This window comes from Alnus glutinosa, chromosome 5 (genome assembly GCF_958979055.1).
Source record: "Alnus glutinosa chromosome 5, dhAlnGlut1.1, whole genome shotgun sequence".
In the NCBI taxonomy this organism is placed as follows: domain Eukaryota; kingdom Viridiplantae; phylum Streptophyta; class Magnoliopsida; order Fagales; family Betulaceae; genus Alnus; species Alnus glutinosa.
In genome coordinates, this window is record NC_084890.1 from 15,349,350 (window position 1) to 15,359,035 (window position 9,686).

Here is a 9,686-nt window from a genome sequence, read left to right on the forward strand (position 1 = left end):
ACCAACTACACCCTTTTTCCAAAAGCTGCAACGGCCAGAGATTGTTAAAAGACCATATTGCCCTCACTCCAAATGCTTTCCTCTTCCATTCCCTGGTGTCCTTCATCTTTTTGTTTTTTCCTTCTCCCCTTTCCACTTTTCACTCTCTCACACCTCCATCGTCACTTCAACCTCCACAAGCACCCCCTCTCTCTTCTTCACGCTACCCCTATCTTCGTCGTCCTCCTCTCCCTCCCGCTTACTATACCATATCGCTGGAATGGTCCAAAGGAACGATCCTCCAATGTGATTCTCTCCGAACTACCCTGAGCCATCTCTTAAGACGCCGCTGTGAATATCTCCAAACGGCCTAAGCTCCTCAGTGCCACTCTCGTCAAGGCCACTAAACAGGTATGTCATTTTCATATCAGGAATGCTCTATAATTGTTGGGTATTCTACCACATCGATTTCCTCAAATTGCCTGAGGATTTTTCATTAGTAACTGAAGCGGCCAGAGATTTCGACTTTAACGTGTTCAAATGTTATTAATTTATACTGAGAGTAGTGCTTTAGATTTTGGTCGCGTTGAGTTGTGCTTTAGATTTTGGAATCAAGATGGAGTTGGAAGGGGATCTCTGTTTTGGTCGTGTGGAATTGTGGGTAAGCTTTGTTTGTTAGTAGGATTTGGTAGGATTTTGTAAGCTACTGAGAGTAGCTGTTATTCCAGTAGTTGTTTCTAAATCGGTTCTACCGATTGTTCTGGTGATAGGATTTGGTAGGATTTATGTAGTAAGTGCATCATCACAACCATTCACAAGGGTTTAGAAGGTAAGCCAGTTTCAAGGACTGGATCTTCTGTTCAACATTTACAATCCAAATCAGAACACTACGGTTAGAAACAAGGCCAAACTTGGCATGTCACATACTGAAATAATAAATTTTGAGAATTTAGTGATGGAAGCAAATTAATGATGATTCCTATTTGATATTTGCTAAACCAAATTGCATGACGCAATTTAAAGTTTGTTTGGGAGAGTCATTTTGTTGGGGATAAAGCATGATTTTAAAATAAAATATAAAAAACGTATTGTGAGGAGTAAATTACATTAAAGCTTGATATTCCTATTGTCAGTCCACCCAAATGTATAAATGTTACATATTTGTATTCCTAAATTGTTCATGTTATATACAATGTAACCATAGTAAATGTCTACAGCCAGTGATGTGTCAAAGTGGTCCGCCCATGTGTCATTGTGGAGTTCCAGCACAGCTGAGGAACTCCAGGACGTCGAAAAACCCCGGTAGAAAGTGGTGTGGATGTATACATTACAAGGTAATTTCCTATGACATTTTAGTATATAATTCATCGTAAGTGTTGTAGGACCCCTTTACTTACTATGCTTGCATGCAGAAAGTCGGTGATTGTGATTATTTTGCGTGGGCTAATAATATGTCCGCTACCGAAAATATCTTAATGGAACGTCTCGAGGAAGTGGAGAAGAGAATGAATGCTTTTAATAATGGAGTTGATGAACTAGTTGAAAGAAAATGCAAGGCCCATTATGACGTCATACGGCGGGAGTTAGGGTTCGGTCGAAAAAACATTACTCCTTTCTGAGCTACGGCACTACTACTCATTTTGTTGTTAGTCTTCTACTGTATTGGTTATAGTGGATCTAGAGGTCCCTCATCCTTGATGTTAGAATGAGCTTATGGGAACAGATTACTTGTACTGTGTACTTTGGACTTTTTTGGCATGTAGTGGTTTCTTTTATGTGCCTGTCTACTTTGGATGTAAATATTGGACTTTGTTTCACCTTGACTGTGATTACAGGCATGATAATTGTAAGTTTGTGACATAAGCGGAATGGAGGATGCTCTCTTCACTGTATTAATGGAATAAAAGGTAAAAGGGAGCACCATTATATTCTTTCCATGAAAATCTTGATTTTTTATTTTAGTTTTTTTTAAAAAAAAAATATGGGTATATTTGGAAAAATTGCATAACATTGACTTAATTGCAATAAAATGTATATGTAGTCTTTTGACAGATGACTTACATTTTATAAAATTATAATTTCAAATTTTGATACACAAGCATACATCAAACATACCACTGAAAATTACCGACTCTGAAAGTCTCAATAGCCATCATTTCCATTAAACCTGGCTCCCTTACAAATATAAAAAAAGTAGTAGCTCACATCGTCCAATACAAGCAAAATAACTTTCTAAGGTTTACTCGCCATTAACTGCGCGCCACATATCATAACACATTGAATTCTAGTACATCCCCATGAACCTCGCGCTTGCCTCCGATTGATCAGGTCATTGTCCAGGTGATACGTACGATACTCCTGGCATAAGAGCCCGTTGCGATACATCGATTCAAGATTCACTGTACATCTCCTGCAGAGCGGATCTAAATAATGGATCAATCTCTGCACAATCCTTGCGGATAAAGTTGTGGACTGTGCAACATGCAATCACAATTAAACGTTGTGCCGGGATTTCGTATAGTGGCATATTTTCTAAAATCGGAAACCGATTCTTCCAAATCCCGAAAGTTCGTTCCACCACCGATCACAGTGAAGAGTGTCTATGGTTAAACAACTCTTTCTTCCTCTAAGGTTGGGCTCCACTGCCACGAAAGTTTTACAGGTGGTATCGTTCGTTGCGATACGGGGGCAAGAACCCCTTGAGCAAGCATATCCAGAATCCACCAAATAATAAAAGCTTGCAAAGTTAGGCGTTGTATTTAAGTATTCCGTTCTATAAAGAGTACACTAGAATTGAATTTGGACGAACAACTTTGGATGATTTAATAGTACCTTCGGGCGGTGTTGGGAAGCGCATCACGGGATCGTTCATAGTGGATGTGAGAATTCGTGAATCGTGTGCATTGCCTTACCACCCACTACAAACAAATGTGAAGCAAAGGTCAAAGTCTGTCATGCACATAACATTCTGTGTTGGGGTTTTTTTGCGACCGATAAATGGCACCGCGTTGTGATTGGTTATGCAGGCCATTATATGTGTGTCATCAATGGCACCTATGCAGTCCTGAAATAAAATAAAACTCTATAGATGAATAATAGCAATTGAAGCAAATAAAATGTATATACTTATCAAGAGTATTAAGAAGGTTGCGCACCTTATACCAGGGGTAATATTGCTTGTCACGAGTGATGTATGGGTGAGGCATCTCTGTGGCACACGATTGTATGAGTGTATTGCCCAATCTACATAGGGCTTTGCATACTTGCCCAACATATGTGCTTGTGGTGTGAGTCAATCTTTGCACCCTGTCGGCCACACTCCTCTGCGAGTGTGCTTGGCAAACAACTAAAGGCTGCTACTTTCTCTGTGATCTTAACATATCGGCTATTCCCCAGATAGCCATTATTTTTTAATGTGCTGCATAGTTTCATGAAAGTGCAAAGAAACATTCGGAAGCGCTAGTAGCATGTATTAAGGTTGGGGTTCGTTTGGACCAAATGGACCCACATATGGCCCGTCAAAATCGACGTGTGTTGCGGAATACGCACAACTCGATAAGCTTGTTGTATGTTAAAGTGAAGTTCTTCAATCACTCTAAACAGACTATCGAGAAGATTCAAGATCTCAGCATAGTCTGGATCCGTGTTCGTTTCCTCGTCATCCTCATTGTCGGGTACCTCACTCGCACAATATTGGGGGTCGTCAGGTTTATCACCCCAGTTTTCATAATCTGAGTTCATACCAGACGTTCTACCACCATCCATGTTGAGTACAATTATGTTGAATTATATCACTTGCATTAGAGTTATAAAAACTGATTATGATGAACCTATTCATCACTACACTGCAAATTCATAATTTAAATATCTTCTACGCAAACATTCATAAGTCCGTGCATAAATATAAACTTAAATATCCGAAGTCTGGTGCCTTCCCCACATAAACACAGTCAACTATGTCAATTATTGTCAAGAGGAAGGAAACCCATCAGCCAGTCTCTCTGAACTGCATCGGTCATGTGGACGAATACCTTCGCCTCATGAATCCCCTTCAAGGCTGTACACGCATTACTTTGTGCACATGTAAGCAAAGCCATCTGAACGGCCAGTGTGTTTATTATGTTCATTGCCTCGATGACCCAATCTCGAGGACGGCCGGTGTTGGGACAAACGTTCCCCACATAACTGGATGTCGAGCTTTTGATCATCGTACTCTGCAATTGGTCCCTAATCTCATAGAAAGTATTGGTTAGACCCACCATTATCTCTTCACCTTTGGACCCCCGCTTGCTCGACCTTGGCAAATTGCTTGTCGGGGACGCTACCCTTTTACCTTTGTTCCTGTGAATGCGTGGTGGAGGACATTGCGGCTCTGTGAGGTCAATTACTGTTGGTGAGATATTATTGAGGTCAAACACAATGACATTGCCATCGTCCGGTGGGTCCATAGTGCTAGCATGCCTAAACTGCCCCGTAGCTCGTGTCCCTGTGAAGAGGAGATTCAGTTTGGCGTAGTTCGTGTAACGCCCCGAATTTGAGCCAGCAAATTCGTAAGCGGAAACCTCCAGTTTCCACGTGACATTACTACATCAGAGATAACTTACGCAGTGAAATATATTTATTTTCTTTAAAAAGATACGTCAGAGTTTACTGAATGACAAATGTAATTAAAATATTACATTCCAAATTGATACAAAGAAATCACTACAATCATTAGCTACATTAATAAACAGTTCTAACTCTTCAGTACTAACAAGATCCAATCCTTGAGCTTTATACTTTTTCGTACTTGCATAATGGGCTATACCGCCCATATATAAATATATGGGTCAGTCAACTGCTTTCAATAATGATAAGATTACTGATTTAATTAAAAGTATGCGATGCAACAATATGTAATGCAATAATACGATGTCAGTTATAAACACTTATGCCAAGGACTCAAACCGAATAATCTCTATTCTTTTGCCAAGGGCCTCTAACCCAGGGACCTCTATTCTTTTCTCAGGGCCTCAATCCTGGGTTGTCTATCCCTCTCAGGGCCTCAAACCCGGGGATGTCTTGTCCCTTCCTCAGGGCCTCAATCCTGGGCTGTCTATCCCTCCCAGGGCCTCAAACCCGGGGATGTCTATCCCTTTGCCTTGTTTCTAACTCGTAACTAACACATGCAATGTTACAAACAACATGCTCCAAACAAGTTGCATACTATTAAATAAAACAGATATCAAAACATTAAAGAAAGCTCTACGTGTATCACTCTGAGTAAGGAATACTCACAATCCTTTTTGTACAGTCTCTCAGTTCTTCATCTGCAATAATTATATTTATATACACAAAGTGTTAATATCATCACTCAGGAATATTACTTATTTTCACTTATCATAATATGTCTTAGTTTTAGTATTAATTTAATAACATCTAAACTCTTTTCCCTCGATAGAATCACTTTTAAAAATACCAACTTAACATTGAGTCTTAAATAAATATAACCTCATTAATTTATCAAAATACTCAATTAATTTCCAACCTTTGCAGATCAACAACCAACAGTAAAAGGAAAACACAACAAAACAGAATATCACAATTAACCAAATTCACTGTCCATTTGGCCAATACATTATACACACCACACGGCCAGTACTCAACATACATAGAAATCTCATGATCCATCTCCACACACACACACTGGCCAGAGCCTACACTATCCATTCCAAAGCTGTCTACTTCAAACACACACACACACACACTGCCATCCGATCAAAACCCACAAACCAGGGGACTCATCAACAACCCAAAATCAATAATAAATCTAAATTAAATCACAAGAGTCTACCAGGAATTACCTTACAGATTTTCTGTTTAACTGTAGAAAATCTACCGAGGAAATCACCAAATCGGTGATAGCACCGATCTTCACAAGCATCGCCGGACAATGCTTTGAAACCGCCAGAATTCCTCTTACTGAAGACCCACCGAAGATTACATCCAAAATAAACTACAGCGCCGATCAGCACCACCCACGGGAAGATCGGTCTTCCCTCTCACTGTGTCTCTGTTCAATTAGCTGGAATCGCTTCTAATTCCGCCTGATCGTCTTTGCCTCGCCGGAAGTCAGGCCCCAGGTCACCGGATCATTCGGGTCTGATGGGTTCAGCTCACGGGTCCACCGGAAAATCGGCTTCTGGTCGGGTCTCTGTTCGTTGGCTCTGCGCACGGGTTCACTCTCTCTATCTCTCTCTTTATGTCTCTCGAGTCTCCCTCTCTTTGTTTCTTTCCTCCCTCAATCCCTCGATGTCTATCTCTCGGTCTCCTCTCTGTCACGATCTCTCCCTCTTATTTCTCTCAATCTCACGGTCTCTCACTCTCTTGCTCGGTCTCTCTGCATCTCTTGGTTAGAAGAGAGCAAAGGAAGAGCAAGAAAGAGGGGGAAGGGAGAAGAAAGAAGAGAAGGAGGAAGTGTGCCATTTTCAGAGGGGTGAGGGTGCGTTTTATAAATGTGAGAGTAATGAGTGTAGGAGGTGGAGAGCATGCTGGTGAGTACTGTTAAATTAGAGCGGAGGACGAGCTGAATGAATTTAAAAATGCGAGGGTGATGAGGGGAGGGAGCGGGAGAACGTGCTGTCTGGATAAAGGATTTTAAAAGGTTTTAATGGAATAAAGCGCAGGGATGACGACGGCTGATTATTCTACAATTTATCAGCTGTTAGAGTTTTATACATCGGGTCTTTTTAACATTTGTCTCATAAAAACTATTATTCTAAACCTGTTTTTAGTCTATTCGTTTTATAAATGAAGATATTTTATTACGAACATTAATACACATATTATTATTACACTACATAATAAAGTGTCAAATGATATTTTGCACAATTATATAATAAAGTTAATTAATCTAATGATTAATTATTTTGTCTATTTATTAACTCAGTAATTTTCGGATATAAAATAAATATCTGTTTTATTAAAACGAAGTTCATTAAATCAATTGAATATATTTATAAAACAATTTATAAGACCAATGATTATTTATTCACATAAATATTCATCTTTATTCTTTAACTTTATTATTAGATCTAAATTCTAATTTAAGACATTAAATTATATGTCTTAAAATTGGGGGCACTACAGTTCGGGGGTCCACCCTTCTTGAATCTGAAATATTTGTGTGCCCCGTATTGCTGCAAAACATGGTAACTGAGGTTGTCAAATAATGGTAAGTATAATTGTGAAATTGATAAGTAATATTCATATTTCAGTTTCTCAAATGATGGTAAGTATATATACGAAATTAATATATTTTCAGATTTCGATATCTCAGCTAATGGTAATTATATATAGGAAATTGAGAGATTTACCGATTTCAGTTGTTCCCATTGATGTTCCTCTAATGACACCGTATTCTTCACATTGTCCCAACCCCCTCCGGTGACTATGCTGCCGTCGAGGAGTTCGCTAAAGTCCTTCCAGTCGGCCTTGAATTTATCTATCTTCTTGCCAACTTGCTTCTCGGTGTAATGGAACCCTTCCAGTTGTTAAAATGCTCAGTGATTGTGGCCAAATGCTTCGTGTAAGACGGCCAAATCCCTTTTTGGGTTAGTTCCACGAGAGAGTACGCCAAAGCCAATTCTGTGTCGGGTATCCATACCGCTTTGGGGGGCTTAGAATTTACCCCAAAAGAGGACGGGGTTGGTGATGGGTGTTTTCTTGGGGACTTCCGTGAGGTTGTGAAAAATGACATCTACTTAAGGAAGGGTTTAGAACAAATGTAGGACAATTTCCTAAAATATGTTACAACATGAATATAGGAAACTGCAGTAGAGGTAAAGATTGAACAAGCTTCATACCTTGTGGTTCATCAGTCGTGTGCACAGGAAGTACCGTCCGTGCTGCAGTGAACAGTGACAATATTATAGTACAGTATTGAACCACACTTTTAATTAGCATAGAAAAAAGAAAACAAAAGCAAGGCCCTTAATGTTCTTTAATTAGCATGTGAAAACACAAGGCAGTTTTTTTGTCTGAGTTGGAGAAAATTTCCTCAAACTAGTTCGTCTTAACATACTAATAAAGAGTTTAGGGCTAGACATTTCAGTTCCTGTCATTCTACTCATTCCAGCTTGAACATATACGTTCAGAAAATCGCAACTGGTAAATGTTGGAAAAGAAAAACATCAGGCTCAGCTCATCCATTGAGGATTACGTTGATGCAAAATAAAGTTCCAAATAGTATAGTATTGGACCAGGCCTTTGGCCATTTTCCATTTGTACTGCTTTCTACCAACATTGATTATGATAGTCATAATTAATAATTTAGAAACTAGAGAAACAATTACAGAAATTTTCTCATTACTTCAAAAACTGTCAAAGTGCAACAGACAATGGAAAAGTATACGTTCTTAACATGTATTGGCATAATATTTTAGAACACAACTAAGATTTTATTTAGTTAAAGAGGTAACCTAGAATAAGGCAAAGACCTATCAAAAGTGAGAGGACCTCACCCATTTTTCCATGCAATGACTATATTTTTTTATAAATTTAAAAATTGTGCATTTGATATATACTTAAATTTGTAGGATGAATAGTAATACATTTATAAGCAAAAAAGGCATTCATCTTTCACTAAAAGAAGTTCCTAATATATAAGTTTCACTTTAGTATCTCTTAAGTAAGAGAATCTTAACCTATTGAAAAGCTTAAATTGAAACATAACTAATGCATGAAAAACATTAGTGATGCCCTATCGATCTTGATTAAATGCCATCATGTCATACTGATTCCCAAAGTTAAAAGATGCAAAAAGCAAGCTGGTGTCATGCATTGCAAATTTACATGAAAACTAAACAAAACCCTTTGATAAAAGAACTACACACATGCTGAACCACATTCCCAGCTCCTCACAAATGTAGACACAATGAGACACATATAAACAGGGACATACACTACACAACTAAATATATAGATAAAGATAGATACATCAATACAGACAATCACATATACATGTGCGCATATACAGACTACTAACCCTTTTCAACCTATTACAACTAGAAGCTCATAGTTCTAGTGGGGATAAATCTTAACCACCAAGTCCCTCATTTTGCTCATTGCAATCAATCAGAATAATAAATTTTATTAACTACCAAAGAACTAATCTACCGACCATACACATGGCATCCAAGTTGAAGTCCTAGAAACATGAATTTCAAAATTATAGAGATATCAAACTCACACTAAATGATCAAAAAATAAGATAGAATAGAATGTAATTTGCAAAATAAAACAAAACCAATTTGAACCAATCAACTCATGAACCGTGTAACTAACAAATCAAGGTTGGATTTTCATTAAAAGTATGGAACTTTTTACTACTAATAGTACGCTTTAGAAGAAATAACTAAACTTGTTCACTAGATATATATATACACATTTGAAAAAAAAAAAATTAGAAATTCCAATCCTCCATATACAAATAGGGTGAGAATGATATAGGAGAGAAAGGATGGAGATTCAGAGAGACTGAGTGAGGGAAAGAGAGCGAATGTAATTTGCAAATTAAAACGAAACACATTTGAACCAACCAACTCATGAACCATGTAATATAACTAACAAATCAAGGTAACATTTTCACAAAAAAGTATGGAACATTTTACTGATAATAGTACTGATTAGAAGATATATCTAAATTTGCTCAGTAGAAATATATATAC